The 17,270-nt window shown below is 40.7% G+C and overlaps 1 long non-coding RNA gene across 1 annotated transcript; it reads left to right on the top strand.

Moving 5' to 3' along the window:
* The first annotated feature begins 509 nt into the window (after positions 1-509).
* LOC142830034 (uncharacterized) lies at positions 510-8,561 on the top strand. The gene is made up of 3 exons (XR_012905049.1): positions 510-669; positions 5,296-5,354; positions 8,186-8,561. It is a non-coding gene; the product is annotated as an uncharacterized LOC142830034 (long non-coding RNA).
* The last annotated feature ends 8,709 nt before the right edge of the window (positions 8,562-17,270 follow it).

Raw genomic sequence — 17,270 nt, 5'->3', positions numbered from 1 at the left:
AGAGGTTTCAGTTCATTTTCATTTCAATACCCCTGATACTATGACATGTTGTAACAATAGAGGCCATTATTCAAGACAAACAGTATTATATAGAACTGAAAATTAAATAAATTCCCTGTGGATCTATAAAGAAAGAAATATTTTTAAAATAGCAAAAGAAAAGGTATGCATAGCAGAAAAGAAGAAAGATTCTAAACATGGAAAGCAACTGGGCCCCTCAAGCCCAACTATTTGTATTTAATCTCAGTTCCCATGTATGTCTCAAGCCCTCATAAGCTATTTATTTATTATTTGTATAAACTTTAATGAGAGCATTCATCCACTGTTCTGGATGCCCCGATGAACATTATTTAAAAAAATATACTATATGAATAAACAGACCCATCAATTCTCCCAGGGTGAATTGAACTTAACATAGACAGTGTGGGAATGAGTCTATTCCCCTGCATTCAATCTACAGAGACAATGGAGGTGGAGGAGTATGCCTGGCAGTGTGCCCTGAAGACTCACGTGGTCAGTAAAGACTCTGAGAAAAATGCAAATTCCAAAAGTCAATGACCCTACCAGTTGCTGCCTCCCTCTTAAATCAAATGAGGCTTCAGAGAAGGCAACTCCACTGTCCAAGAGTGTGGCAGTGTATCACAGGAAGAAAGGAAGACTCATAGATAGGTAGGTCCCAGGTAGAGCACAGGTGTATCATATTCATTAAATGTTCCAATTAACAAACCAGCTACCAAATTCTGTGCAAGTTGTGATTTCTGAAAAGATTCAAACTGCACTTCCATATAGTGCCTATTTCTGCAGTCTCAGCTCTAAATGACAACAGAATGAATGACATTGCCAGGTCTGCATCTTTTTGGATGCTTTCACTTGCTAGCTGAGGCCTGCCATGAGGGAAACAATTATGTTTGAATTCTGTGCTTACCGTAACTTCCTATATTCTTGATTATGTCCCCTGGTATTTTGAACCCCCTCCTTCCCAAGACAAATTAACTGAATCTTGTTCCAACCTTTGCCATTTCACAATTTCCAGGAACTTTTGAAACTACCTCAAAGTATTCTCTTGTCCAGTGGGAATAAAGTCAGCCCTTTTAACTTCTCTTCTGAGCAAACAATCCTAAAACTTAGAATCATCCTCATTTACTTCACATTTACTTCACATATATTTCACATTCTCTTTAAGCTAAAACTATCTGTCCTAGGGAAAAGCAACTAGAATTCTAAGTGGTGTATTGAATTCGGTCTAGCTGCTCAGAAGATGTATGAATGGAACGCTAAAAGCCTGAAGTATCTTGTTATGTGAAGACACTTGAAAACATTCACAACAGAATTAAAAACCTTGTTTATCCCTTCATCCTCCCACTTCCCTGGTCCTTCTTACATGAACAGAGAACAGCATTACGCAACGTCCAAAAATGCAAACAATTAAATGTTTATGGGGTTAGCTTCCAGCAAGCATGAATCCATTTTCCTTACTTTTTTCCCTTGTCTTTTTCCCACCCCCTTTCTGTTTGTCCCTAATATATATAGTAATATTTTCAGGTTTACCTTAACCAATCATTCTACTGAAATTTAACTAACCAATCCTAGTATATTGCAACATAATTTTGCTGGATGTAAACTAATTAAGGTAGTGGGATATAATTCGTTAGATAATTAATTATACAAAAACCAAAAATAACAACAAAACAAAAGCCATACAAATAAAAAATAAAAAGTATAATAACAAAGACTATCACCCTAAGTTTTCTTTAAATTTTCTAGGCTCTGTATCTAAAGGCCATAGATTGGATCACCTTTCCAACAGCCCCAAATTGCCTTTTTTCAATATAACTGGTTTGAAATATGCCTTATTTCAGTGTGACTGGTTTGAAATGTGCCAAGATGTGATTGAACATTTTCCAGTTATGGCTCCTTCTGCTAGTTAGCCAAAAGCCTTAGCTCAAGTACAAGGCCTCAGACCATCATACACAAATAAACTGTAATGTTAATTGGTTTTTATACCCCTGTAAAAATGCACCATCTCACAGAATTGGAAGGGACCTTGAGAGGTGGAGTCCAGGCCCCTGCCCTCACAGCAGGACTAAGTACCATCCCTGACAGACTTGCGCCAGATCTCTAAATGGTTCCCTTAAGGATTGAAGTCACAACCGTGGGTTTAGCAGGCCAATGCTCAAACCACTGAGTTATCCCTGCCTCCCACATAAATTCTTAAAGTATAGGCTATAGAAGGCAGGCCTAAATATCTAAACCCTAACATTGTAAAACTCATCAGAGCCAGGATTTTGTTATAAACTCGAAGCTTGGCCTCTATACCTCAGAAAACTCCCTAAGGCTATGTCTACACTAACGGCTTCTTGAGCGAGAAATATGCAAATAAGGCTAAGAGTGGAATATTGCCGAGCCTCATTTGCATACCTAATGAGTCACCATTTTTTGCAGAAGAGGCTCTTGCGCCAGAAGAAGCTGTCTACACTGTCCCTTCTTGCACAAGAAAAACCCTCTTGCATAATGCAGCTACGCTGATTATTTTCAGGAATAAGGGCATTGCGCAAAAGGGTTTTTCTTGTACAAGAAGGCACAGTGTAGACAGCTCCTTCTGGTGCAAGAGCATCTTCTGTAAAAATGGCGGCTCATTAGGTATGCAAATGAGGCTCAGCGATATTCCACTCTTAGCCTCATTTGCATATTTCTCGCTCAAGAACCCGCGAGTGTAGACATAGCCTAAGAGTCAACAACTTTCTGAGAAAATTCAGGCTTAATTTTGATTCCATAGAAAGCTGTAAATGTTTCAAATATGTGACATTCATGGTACAATTTATTTATAACAAAACCAGGCAGAATACAGTGTGTTTGCCTGAATGTTTGGCTTCAAGTTCCAAAATCTCATGTATAGCTCAAGCAATGTGATTCAAAGAGAAAATTCACAGAATCCTGTTGTGAAGCAAAATGCTGAGTCTGGCATAGTTCCACTGGAATGCTCCAAGAGACATAACTGTTTTTAATGCTCCTCATTTCTCCATCTTGATCTCTTTGCTGTGTCGGCACAGGCGCTGGTCAAAACATTTTTCATTATTTTTTTCCCCAATCAAAAAGCCATTTTTCACTAAATAGAAGGTTTCTCTGGAAAAAAAATCATTTTTGTTGAAGCTTTTCACAAAATAAATAAATAAATTAAATAAATCACACCACGACATATGAAAACCAGAAGTCTTTGATTTCAGTAAGGTTTTTTTTTCACTTCCTTGAAAATATTTCCAGTCTTGTGCTTTTGCTTCTTTAATGAAGACCCAACAAATCCTGGAAAAAAAAATTATGGAAATAAAGAGTTCTCATTTTCTTTAATATTTTTGAACACAAAGTAAAACTTTTCATTCAACAGCTTTAGTCAGTACAAATATTTTTCTTTCTCTGTTTGAAGTATGTAAGGCTTTATTCTCCGTTGTTTTTCCCTTGTATAGACATTGACACGTGTTGCAAAGTAACAGGGAAATGCCTCTGATAAACATGGTAATATTTTATAGTCATTGTGCACAGGTGCAAGTTACTACACAACATGCAAAATAGTGAAGAATCAAGCCCTACTTCATGCCTTGCGTGACCACTTGAAAGAGTATGCAGTGTATCCAAGTGTCCCACAAGTGGTGAACAACCATTTATTAAACCTGACTTGGCAGTTGATTCCTCCTGTTGGGTCTCTGGGGTGGTTTGTTGTATTTATACTCTTTAAATGTCTCCTGTACAAAATACAGTTTTGCTACCTTAGCCCTTCTTTACTCTCTTCCTTTATGTTGCTAATAAATACATTGCATAGGGATCTCAGAACTTCTTCCTTATCTTTACCTTGGTAACTCAGGGGCTCGTCTACATTGGCCCCTTTTCCGGAAGGGGCATGTTAATTTCACGAGTCGTAATAGGGAAATCCGCGGGGGATTTAAATATCCCCTGCGGCATTTAAATAAAAATATAGTAGGAATAAGATCCTCCGGAAAAGGGCTTTTTTTCCGGAGGATCGGGGCCAGTGTAGACGCTCTTTTCCGGCTTTTCTAAAAGCCAGAAAAAAGCGGCGGACATTTTTATTTAAATGCCGCGGGGGATATTTAAATCCCCCGCGGATTTCCCTATTACGACTCGTGAAATTAACATGCCCCTTCCGGAAAAGGGGCCAATGTAGACGTAGCCCCTGAGGGTGTGTCTAGACTACAGGATTTTTTTGAAAAAAGTGGCCTTAAATCGAAAGAACATGGTGTTTTTTTCGACCGTGGTAAACCTCATTTTAAGAGGAAGAACACCTTTTTTTGAAAGTGCACTTTCGAAAGTGCGGCTCGCTTTTTCGAAAGAAGTGGTTGCAATCTAGATGCTCTCTTTCGAAAGAGACTTGTAATCTAGACGTAGCCTAAATGATATGCCACTTCTTTTTCCTGTTATGTTATCCTGCTTAACCACACAGAACATTTGAAAACAGACAGCAGCAAATAAAGATTTTATATTAATAATCACATACAATTTTAATATTAAAGTGCAGGACTCCAAATGCTTCTAAATTAGCACAGAGCCGATCCTTATCACCAGCTGAGGACCTGCCTCGAAATGTATAAAACATGAAGAGTTTGCTCAAACAAAAATTATTCAGTATAAGAGCCATAGATCTTCAATTGAAGTAAATAAAAGTCACTGAAATTACCCCAAACTTTTGCAACACACAATATGCCCACCATGCTCCTGACTGTTAATACTTACACAAATTATTTTGACACATTCTCCCCAAAATGGTAATATGCATAACTGCTTAACAGGCCCATGCAGATTTAAGGTGGAGATATTGTACCGTTTGCAATGAAAAATAAAGAGGCTAAGCAACAACATTATAATCCATGTTTTCACATAGGCAAAAAATTCAGATAAAAAAATCATTCTGATTTCCTGGCATGTCTGTTTCATTTACTGGGCCTGAATGTTTTTTATTTTACAAATTATACCCTTGGTAAAACTCCTGTTAGGAGAAAGATCAATCATCCCCTGCAATAGCTTCCTTAATCCTGCTCTTACACTTTTACAATTTTCTATCGCCTGTGAATTATTGGCTGACAAGTTTAAGTATTATACATTGTAAGGTTTAAATAAAGAAATTATTTACACGGGAATATAAAAAGTACATTGCCAATTATGTAGTCACCTGAACACTTAATCATGAAGCCAAGTAGAAACTCTTCACAAAAATCTGTCCTCTACTATTTTACCATAATAAAGAGTTCCTTGGGAAATAAGCATTTAATCTCTACAACCTCATTTCAGGCACCTGGTCTCACTTTGGAATGCACTCTGCTACTTCCTGTCATCCAAACAAAATACAGGTAAATGATAGTGAAGCTTAGCCTATATCCTTTAAATATTTACTCACTGGTCTGCTCTTAGCAGTACATGCTGTAGTGCTAAACTCAATTTCACCCTCCAGTGGCTGGCAGACAATTTGGACAGGCTTACTAAGGACTGCAGGATCTTTCCACACATTCCCTTTGAGCAGAAGCCATTCTCTTATCTTACTTGCATTAAGCCAGAGAACTTTTCCACCTAGTCCGACATATCAGCAAATCAAGCAAGCTCACTGACGTGATTTGCTGACAGCTCACTTAACACAGCAGAGTTTGCTAACAGAGGAAGGCAGCTAACGGAAAGAGGAAGAAGGATAGGGTAATAAATGAGTAGCATTTGCTCCCCCATTGAACTTTTCTACCGCACAACTATGGCTAACACTGCTGGGTTTGTGGGGTTTTTTGGAAAAAGATATGCAAGTCGCACTTGCATTTGCATATCTTCTTCCGATTCTTTTTGTGGAGGAGGTTTTGACACTATTTGGCCCCGTGTACACAGGGCCAAATGTCGGGAAAAAACCCTCTTTCACAAGACCTTTAAACCTCGATTTACAAGGAATAAATGGTCTTGAAAAAGAGGGGGGGTTTCCAACTTTTGGCCCCATCTACACAAGGCCAAATAGCGGCAAAAACTCTTCCACAAAAAGAATCAGAAGAAGATACGCAAATGCGAGCGCGATTTGCATATCTTCTTCTGGAAAAAAAACTTGGCAGTGTAGCCATAGCCAGATTGAAGAGCTAGTTGGAAAGTGGAGGAACTTGCTAAATTTTCCCCACTTTCTTAAACCAAAATTTCATTTGGACAGAACATGTTCCAACCATCATCCCAGACCATTCTAATCACACATGAAAAAGATTAGAAGGAACACTGGTTAGCAAGTCTCCATCCAAAACACGCTAACTCAAGACTTTGACTAATTCACTCACCTTTGATTCCCCTGGACTGCTTCCTGCTGCTGTGGCCTGAGGGTTTATGTTACCGCTGAATTCCTTGGTCTGCCCCTTCTCTGATGTCTCCAAACTTGGCAAGGCCTCGGTGGTTACCTTGGCCTCTGCTTGGGCTGTGGCATCTCCATTTCCAAAGGGTCTAGGCTTTCTGAACTTTGGCTAGAGCAGGCAGCGCATCTCTTTCTTTCACAACAGTCTGCCCCAGCAGAGCAGAGCAGCTCTCTTTTATACTGATATGCCTGGACCATGTCCAGTAGAGTGATGTGGTGTGACTTCCTCAGCCCACAATGTAGAGTTAACTCCTTCCTGTCCAGTTTGAGGTAAGTATCCCCCATCAAACCCTCTCTCAAAATTATATGAGTAGTAGTTGCAGCAGAGAGTGTTGCACACTAATGCCATCATGAGACTATGCTAGTGAGGGAACAAAAGAGGGTTGGAGCTAGCAACCACCTCATCTCAGCATCACACCACAAATCCTCCAGGCTCTTCTTCCTCTTTCCCCTTCCTACTGCCTTATTCTCATTACCTATGTCCCCTTTTCCTTTTTTGTCACTTCCTAACAAAACCCCACTCAAAGAATTGAAAAGAAATGAGCAATGGTGCTACCAGACTATTTTTTGTTTTTTAAGTTTATCTTGTACAGACTAACTCAGGGTATGTCTACACTGCATCCCTAGTTCGAACTAGGGATGCAAATGGAGATAATCGAAGTAGTTAATGAAGCGGGGATTTAAATATCCCGCGCTCCATTAACATGATCTCGCCGGCGCGCTAGTTCGAATCACAGCTGATTCGAACCAGGAAGTGCGCGCCGGGACGCGTTAGTTCGGACTAAAGCCCTTAGTCCGAACTAATGTTACTCCTCAAAAAATCCCCGCTTCATTAACTACTTCGATTGACTCCATTTGCATCCCTAGTTCGAACTAGGGATGCAGTGTAGACATACCCTCAGCTACTCCCTGAAGCTATGAAACTTACAAATCATCACTCTGCTCTCTCGGATTGAATGTCAGACCCTATTTCTTCACCCTTTGTCGGTCAATTTAGATCACAAGTTCTTTGGGGCAAACACTGAATAATTCTAGGTACCGTGCCTAGCACAATGGAGCCCCATTCTCAATACAAACAAGTACAACTCAGCTACTAATACTAAAACTTATTTTCATGCATGAATACAAGCAAAGTGATGTGTGTGTTTAGTGGAAGTTATGGCTTGACTTGTCCTTTGAAACAGCAATGTGAAATATATATACAGAGCGTGGATTCCAGACAGGCAGTGTACCATAAAGTTTCCTGCTCAACTTCATCCAGGAGCCTCACCCAGAACCAAGAGTGGCCACCATTTGGAGTAAGGCAATGGCTCAGTTTCGATGATCACTCAGTCTTTCATTTGGCTGTTGAAGCTGACAACATAAAGGTGCCCCTCACAAAGTGCCCCAAGGGAGTGGAATGATGTCAAGAAAGGTTCCAAACAGCCAATCACCTTTGGCAATTGCCCAACCAGGGACAGATTCAAATTAGTGTCTTAAGGAGCAAAATCTTGGTTGCACTGAAGTCAAATCAGAGTATTGCTATTGACTCCAAGGGGACCAGGATTGCACCAAAGAAGTACAGGCTTAGAATAACTGTAGGGGAAACTAAGCCAGCCCATGGTATTTTGCTAAGAACCCCTATTCAATCTATTTAATCCTAAATTTGAGACAGGCTTGGGAGCAACACAGCACAAGCAGTTAACATGACCCTGGTTGACCTGGCAACCACATTCCAAGAGGGCCTCATTCTAATAAGATGCTGACTGGTATCACAATAAACTTTGTATAAGTTAACGAGTGTAAGTTGTACTTACTGTCTTCCTTTAATCCTAGATAATGAGCCTCGGACCCCAGATGGGACCACGCCAAGGCAAGGTGCTATCACCCCATAGCGGACACATCATAATATTGTCAAAATTGTCAAAACGTCTTATGTTTATGTTGGCTTATTTAACTTGTTAGAGATAACTACCTGTATTATTGATAAACTGTTAATTGGCGATGGGCGGAGATGCTATGTAATCTCTTGTAGTTTATTGGCTTACGTCTTGCAGCTTATTCCATCTTGCAGCTAGACCTATCAAATCACTTCCCCTCCATCCACCTGCCGCCTATAGAATCTATTGTAATGTATTGGTTAAGCAGTGTTCACCAGGTTAACCCCTGAGTGTCACTCCACCAGCACTGAGTGTGTAATAAATCCTCTGACTTGTTTTCACCTGCATCCAGAGTGTCCATAATTATTCCCTATAGTAACTATCTATTCAGTCTTAGTCTACACCTTCTATCATATAACAGAAACAAATTGAATGAAGTTATTGTTTTGGTATAAAGTTGCCATACTTCTAGAATTACCAAAAGAGGTGGGGACCGGGAAGCTGTCACTGCAATACCCATGCCATAAAGAAGTGCATGTTCCATTTAGTGGGGAATGACATTGTACCATGTTGTAATTTTAAGCAAGCATCAAATCTAGTCAATGCAACGACAGCAAGAAGCAGAACACAGAGAAGGGGGAAATGAGGAAGAAGAAAGCTCAGAGACAAATAGAATGAAGACAGTGGGAATAACTTCACAGTTAAACAGTTTACTTTTCAAAGGCAATGCAAGGGCAAAATGCTTTGTGCAAAGAGAAAATTAGTTTCCAGAGTGTATGCTTTCTACAAAGAGCCAAGTTAATTATTCAAAGCAGAGGCCCATGAATTCCCACAATTTAGTCATTCTATTCTGACACATTCAGGCCCAGTGAGCTGCTTCTTATCACTAAGACTTTGATAATTGGCTTAGACATATCAAATAAACTTTCTGGAGAATTCACTAGTAAGCAGGTATGACATCCTAATAGGGGTTTTATTAGGCATTTCTCTGCACAGTAATGTATTAGCAATCACTGTGACATTTTCTGCTCTGAGGGGTTTTGGCCTTGCTCATTTTTTACACTTGCTGGGAAGTAAATTTATTCACGGCAGAGATCTAATCCAATACACTACTCTGTTTACCCTGGTTTCTAAAGTAGCAGACCTCTCAGAATTAATGAAAAGTGACATATACATCATAGAAGAAAATGCAGTGTCTTCAACCAGGCATAACTGAATAGCAACGATCCCTTCAGATTCTAACAGTGGGAATTCAATCCTAGCTGCTCTGCTCCCACATCAAGACTGACAGTAGCACAACGGAGTGAAAGAAATTCTGCTATCTCCCTCCCAAGCTTTCAGAAAAGGTGCTACTGAAAACCAGCCAATAGCATGCTGACATTAGGCTTCCCAACCTTGAAAGACATTTACAGTTAGTTTAATACAGCCAAGAAAGTGTTCAAGGCCATCTAGCAAGTTCCATCTTAGTGCTTCTTCTCCCTTCCGGCTATGATCTCTCACAGTATAAGCTTCCTCTTGGTTAGACATGGGCTCAGAATGCAAAGTCAGCATCTAGTTTTAAGTTCCCAACACTTTGGAGTGATTCCACCCCAGGATTTTGGTTTAGACCCATGCACATATATCAGTATTTCTGCTAACAGAGACTATACCCTGTTCTGACAGGAGAAGTTTCAGAGAGATAGCCATATTAGTCGGTTTCAGCAAAAACAATGAGGAGTCCTGTGGCACTTTGAAGACTAACGAATTTATAAGGGCATAAGCTTTCACAGAATAGCTCTTTTCCATTTTTATCTGTTATGATCCTGTTATTTTTAAAGGTAAGTTTTTTTCATTTATTGTTGACTTGATCCGCCTCAGAAAGTAAACTGTGCCTGAATAAGTACAATAATAGTAATGGTGCTCTTTCGAAAAAGTGCCATTTTGAAAGTAAAACCACGGTCTAGGTGCAGTTCTGTTGAAAACGGCAAGCTTTCAAAAGATCCTGTACTCCTCTAGACCACAGTTTTACTTTTGAAATGGTCAAGCCTAACCAAATATGTAGAGAAATCACTGTGGCTTGCTGTGAGCTTACCTACAAAATCCATTTTGCAGGAGTTGGAGTATAGTGTGGAGCATTTACATTTTACTTGAAAATGGGCCCAAATCAAAATGAATGCTCCAAGTACACTTGAATTATAGGGAATTTATAAAGTTCACATGGTTCTAGATCCAAGGTGTGTAGCTCAGAACCATCTATAAGCTTAATGTAATAAACATAGAGGTCTGAGAGACAAAGGCTACATCTACACTACGAGTTTTCTCGGCAAAAAATAATGAGGGACTCATTTGCATGAGTCATGATCGTATTTGCATATTTTCTGCCAATCCATTTTTGCGCTGGGGTTTTTGTGCAAAAAACAAGCAGTGTGCACGTTTTCTTTTTGTGCAAAAATCCCTTTTCTGAAAGATCGATAAACCTCCTATTTTGGAGCACAACCATAGAAGTCAAAAAGCCAGTTGTTACCACAGTGGAGTATCTAAGACAGGGCCTAATCCAAAACCTATTAGAAATAATGTAATTACTTCCATTGACTTCAATAGGCTGTGGACTTGTTGATAGAATGTGGCATTCTACTTTTTGGATTCAAACAGATATAATTCAATTAGGGCCAGCTTGTGCCACTATTACTCACATTGAGTAACATGTTATTCAAAACGTATTTCCATAGGGCTATCGGTATACAAATGGTTCAGTCTGAACCTAAGGAGTCAGAGATACCGGACTGCATGGAGCAAACAAGTTGAACATTATGGGAAGCAGGAGACTCTCAGTGAAAATAAACAATCCTATATTGTGTGTTTAGGAAGTGAGAGCAGAAGCCACCATCTTGAGTCCACATCTGAAAAGTGACTAATACTGTGTGTTGCATACAATTTTGTCTTAATGTCCTTGTTGCTGATTATAGACATGATTTTGGTTAGTACTGAAGCTTAAGAAGACAAATATCAAATTTCAGTTGCTATACTGCTGACTGTTTTGCACACAAAGATAAAAGCTTATCTCTGTCTAAATAATGCTGTTCAAGACAGAAATCAACTTTCAAGTGTGTGTGCTGAATGGAAGCATCTAGGTTTGTTCACAAAGTTTAATTTCCAGTGATTAGGACTGAGTAATATTTATTAGACAAACTTGTGGCTGTGTTGAAATTGGCAGGAGTGGTGCTTTCTAGCACAGTGTGATGCTAATATCTATAATTAAGAAGAGCTTAAAGAGCATCTATTCAGAGTGAGTGCTTAGTTTGACAAATCATACCACAACTAATGAACTGGGTTTGATTATTTGTTTCCATTCAGAAAGAGTTGTTTGATGGAAAAAAGTTGGAGTGTTTTCCCCTCTTTGAAATTTAATGCATGAAATTCTAATACCTCTATCACCCAGACAGCATCAAAAACCCTCCAATATTCCCCAAACTTCAGTAATTTGGGACAGTGGTGAGTTGTTGAGTTGAGGCTACAGTTCACAACTGAAGCCAATTGAACTTTCAGCTCTAATTCCAAAGGTAGTTAGATCAGGTCCATGAAAAATAGGTCCAAAGTTGTTGTTATATCGGTTGCTTGTTTTATTGTGCGAGCAGCTTGGTAAATATGTTTGCTGTCTTCGGTGTGGTGTAAATCGTATTGATATTAGAAGGACCTGAGATTCTAGAGCAATGCTCTAAAAATGAAATAGCCCAAGACTTGTCAAATTCAAAGGAACAAAGTTTGTGAGCCAGCCTGATCTGAAGCCAATCTCCACCTCTTCCTACCTCCAACCTAAATTAGATTTGTTAGCAAAACACACAGGGAACAAAAAAAGTGTGTATTACACTAATAGGTAAACTTTACAACTATATTAATGCCATTATTTATTGTTTGTCCAGAGAGCAATTTACAGTGTTCATGGAAGCTAGAACCATACATCGTCCTTGTGTTTCACTGATGTTCCCTATTGTACTTTAGTAATAATGCATTGTTTGGTTTAATTTTTAAGTTCACCAACTGACCAGGCTTTTTCTGTTTTCCTTGTGAGAATACCTCATTGTAGATCTTAATGTAAGCACAATTTTCCCCATGAAAAAATGAGGAGTACAGGATCTTTCGAAAAAGGGTGGTTTTTTTAAAGAACCGCTTCTAGACAGCGGTTTCACTTTTGAAATACTCATTTTCAAAAGAACGTGCAGCTGCCATTATGCAAATGAAGCATAGGAAATTCAAATCCTGGCTTCATTTGCAATTTTGATTTGTCTAATTTACATCCCTCTTTCGAAATAGGGGGGGAATCTAGACATAGCCTAAGTGCTCTGCTTATTCACAGCACAGCTGTGGCACAGGCGACAGCTGTATCTGCATCCCCACAGTTTCTTTCCAATAAGGCTCAAGTGACCCATGGAAGAACCATTCAGCTCTTGGCCTCTTTGCTGATACTTCTGACAGACAGTGAATCACAAATATTTGTACATTCCATTTACAAAGCAATCTCCATTTCTAAATTGTATGGTGTGAACTGTAAATATGATTTTTGTGTTGTGGAATAGGACTGAAACTACCCATTTCATAGAGACAAGGTACGTGAGGTAATATCTTTTACTGGACCAAATTCTCATGGTAGGATACACAAGCTACACAGAGCTCTCCCTGAGATCTTGGAAAGGAATTTAGGTCTCAGAAATATAGAGGGACACAGCTAGGATATTTCCCAGACCTGACGGGGTGCTCTGTATAGCTTGAAAGCTTGAGTCTCTCACCAACAGAAATTGTTCCCATAAAAGATATTATATCACCCACCTTGTGTGTCTAACATCCCAGCTGGACCAACATGGTTACAGCTACATTGCATATGAACTCACTTCATGTAAGTCATTATACAGCAATAATTTAGGTACTTATGTGACCCCCTTTAAAAAAGTATGTGAGCTCTTCATAATATTTAATATATACTAAATGACTTGTTTAAGGTCACACTGGAAGTCTGTGGCAGAGCAGGAACTGAAAGTAGGTCTCCCAGGTCCCTAACAAGCACCACAACCATTGGACCATCTATCCTCCATCACCTGACATTGAATCATAGAATCATAGAGCTGGAAGAGACCTCAGGAGGTCATCAAGCCTAGCCCCCTGCCAAAGGCAGGACCAATTCCAACTAAGGACTTTTAGGGTGCATCTACACAGCAAGGTTATTTCAGAATAATGGCTGTTATTCCAAAATAACTATGCAAGCATCTACACAGCTATAGCATTATTTCGAAATTATTTTGTTCCCAAGAGGCGTTGAGGTGGCCAGTGTATGGTTTCATGAGCCAAGGCAGGAGAGGGTAGGCCATGTTCCCCATCCGGCAGACAGGCATGTCCACGTCCCTGACCCTGATGGTGTGTTTGGGGAAAAAAGTTGCAGTGTGCAGCTTCTGGGACATACTAGAGCAGTGGTCCCCAACGTGGTGCCTGCGGGTGCTATGGCACCTGCCAGGGCATTTATGTGCACCTGGCGAGTGACCAGGGCCAGCCCAAGCCATTCTTGCACCTCAGGCCCTGGGCGCATGTGCGGCCCCCATCACGGGCGCACGGCACATGCGTGGCCACTGCCCCCGGGCACCTGGAAGCCCCAAAATGTTGGAGATCACTGTCGAGTTTCTAAAGACACATGCTTTGTGCACCATAGATGTCAGTGAACTGGCCCGGCCTGCAGGATCATTAAAAAGTATCCCTTCTGGTTGATGAAGAGAGATGTCCGGATGGGGATGTGGGCACCGTCAATAGCCACTCTGCAGTTGGGGACGGCCATTTTGACAAACCCGGTGATGATGGCATCCACATGCCTGAGGTCGATGACCCTGCACAACAGGATAATGTTGATAGCCTGCACCACCTGTAGAAGGAGACAGAGTTTCACAAGGGTTAAAACCACCACCACCACCCACCTTTTCCCTAGGGAACCCCATTCCTGCAGTCCACACACACCCCTTGGAACAATAGCCCAAGAATGCCATACCTGCATGAGCATGACCCTGATGATCGATCTCCCCATGCCGAATTGGCTCCTGATGGATCAGTAGCTATCCGCCATGGCGAGCTTCCAGAGGACAATGGCGACTCGCTTCTGGAGGGGGGTGGCAGGTCTCATATGAATGTTCTGTCACCTGAGAGCAGGGGCGAGCCACTCACAGCGCTCCAGAAACGTGTCTTCCTCATCCTGAAATTCTGGAGCCATTGCTGGTCTCCTCACCACTCCATGACAATCCGGTCCCACCAATCAGAATTGGTGTCCAGACGCCAGAGGAGGTGGTGCACGGTGGTCAGGGGAGGGTGGGTGGGATCCAGCTGCATAAGCCATGCCTGTAGAGATCCAAGGAGGATCTCCCAGAGGTGCTGGGGGTTAGGTTCATGCAGGGCCTGGGCTGCAGCCTGCAGAAACTGCTTCACGAGTTGCAGCACAAGCTGCAGTAGTCGAAGACTGACCAGAGGAAGCTCCAGCTCCATGTCTGGCAAGCTGAGGAGTCCACAAGGATGACCACAGCAGGCAAAAGAAAAGGCTTTGCTGTCCCTCGAGGGGGTAGGCAAAGAGAAAAAAGCCTCAGACATAGCTGTACAGAGGGGTGGGGTCTCTTTAAGCAAGAGCCTCAGATAGCCTCAAACAGCAGCAACACGAAGTAACTGCTGATCTGATGCCCTGCCTCAAGTTGTTCCAGGCAGCCTTAAATGTGAGTGTGGACACTCTATTTCAAAATAGCTACGCGCTATTTCGATGCACCTTTTGTGTGTAGATGTGCTATTTCGAAATAAGCTATTTTGGAAGAGGTCTTATAGAATAGCTTATTTCGAAATTAATGTGCAGTGTAGATGTAGCCTTAGACACTATTGAGATGGACTAGATTGAAACAAATAACTGAGAAGTGAAGGGTTCTTCATCTCACTACCAGTCCCATGAGCTAGTCGCTATCTGTAAAGTGTTTAGGAAGAGTAAATTGCCAGTGGATATTACCATACAGCAAAAATCTTCTCCACTGTACATACAGAATCACACAGATTTTACTATGGACTGTAACTTGGTATGGAGATGTTTCTCTGAACATTTTCTATTGGAGACTACACAAGGACATTCTAGTCATAGTGTTTCTTCTTTTGTCTCTGTAGCATTTGGCTCTGCATCTGGAAAACAAACAATCCCTAAAAAACGCCTCATTTATTTCGTAGATCCCACATGCAGCATAAGTCTCAAATTCTGAGTTAATAGAAAAAATACAGAAAAGCAGGAAAATTCCTATTTGAATGTTTCTAGTTCAGAGTAAATCACTCTGACTTATTCATAGCACAGTCAGATTGTAATATCACAGAAACTCTTGACTCTAATCAAAGGCCAACAGGATTAGCAGTTGTTCCTGATAATTTTGCTTTACACTATAATAGCCATGACAAGCCTGGGATTTTTTTATTCTAAACATAATATGTGATCTTATTACATTCTGATGCAAACAGACTAAAAATGTGTTATGGATCCTGAAAATTAGATATAAAAAAGCACCCAGTCTACTGAAAAGCATAGGGCCCAATCCTGTATAATTCTTGTAAAATTCTGATTAAATAATAATTTGCTCTTAGCTACCACTTTTCAGAAGTATTTCTCAAAACCTGTTACAAAGGAGCAGGAAGTCGGGGTATGTCTACACTACCCCGCTAGTTCAAACTAGCGGGGTAATGTATGCATACCGCACTTGCTAATGAAGCCCGGGATTTCAATTTCCCGGGCTTCATTAGCATAAGCGGGGAGCCGCCATTTTTAAATCCCCGCTGCTTCGAACCCCGTGCAGCGCGGCTACACGGGGCTCGAACTAGGTAGTTCGGACTAGGTGCCTATTCCGAACTACCGTTACTCCTCGTGAAACGAGGTGTACCGGTAGTTCGGAATAGGCACCCTAGTCCGAACTACCTAGTTCGAGCCCCTTGTAGCCGCGCTGCACGGGGTTCGAAGCAGCGGGGATTTAAAAATGGCGGCTCCCCGCTTATGCTAATGAAGCCCGGGAAATTCAAATCCCGGGCTTCATTAGCAAGTGCGGTATGCATACATTACCCTCCTAGTTCGAACTAGGAGGCTAGTGTAGACATACCCTCAGTATCAATAACCCCATTTTAAATATGAGAAAAATGAGCCATGGGTGATTTGCTTAAGAGGTCACCCTTATGCACATGGCAGAACCAGGAGCAGAACCCTAGGTCTCCCAAAACCTATGGCAGTGCCTTGTACAGTAGACTACACTGAAGCCAGTTGGGATTTTGTGAGAATAAGGACTGCAGGATTGAGCCCAAAGATTCTGTTTTTTAAACAGATGAGACCACCTCTTGATTCAGTAGATATGTAGTACACTCCTGTGATAAACCAGAGCACAATCTTTTGGCAGGTGCATTGACTCTCTTTATGTGCATTTTTCCTCACTCATCCAAACTAGAAAAATTTACATGGAACCAAAAAAGGTCCAACAGCTATACATAAAGGTTTTCTTGCAAAACTTGCAAAGATATATTTGCACCAGAGTTTGAGAGACTTTTACTTCTCATTAACATTCTTTGGAATAAAAATTGACTAGCCTAATGTTAATTGAAGATGAATAATAATGGTCTTGAATATCAAATTATTTTGTAGTTTTTATTTGAACTAATGTTTATGACATTTTTTGTAGCATTTGTGTAGTTTCAGTTTAGATTAAAAACAAAAAAATCTTCATGGTTTAACTTTTCCAACATTATCTAAGAACCAAGAAGATAAACTGGATATTTTAAAGAGTCCAGATTGTGGGTAGAGAGATGGATGTGTGTTACAGAAGTCACTCTGACATTGCTTTGGTAACATTTTCCAAACCTTTCCATTGCTGATGGAGTGAACACCTTGATGGCCAGTGCATCGTTATAAGTTGGGGGCAGAATCTTGAAGACTGTCTTATCGGTCTAAAGGTTTGTAATACTGTACCAAAGCAGTGAGGAAAATAGACTTATTTGATGGATGAAAGATTTGAAGACATTGCAGGGAGGAGGAT

This window comes from Pelodiscus sinensis, chromosome 6 (genome assembly GCF_049634645.1).
Source record: "Pelodiscus sinensis isolate JC-2024 chromosome 6, ASM4963464v1, whole genome shotgun sequence".
NCBI classification, from domain to species: domain Eukaryota; kingdom Metazoa; phylum Chordata; order Testudines; family Trionychidae; genus Pelodiscus; species Pelodiscus sinensis.
The sequence above is the reverse complement of the archived record's forward strand: the minus strand, read 5'-3'. Positions and strand labels throughout refer to the sequence as shown.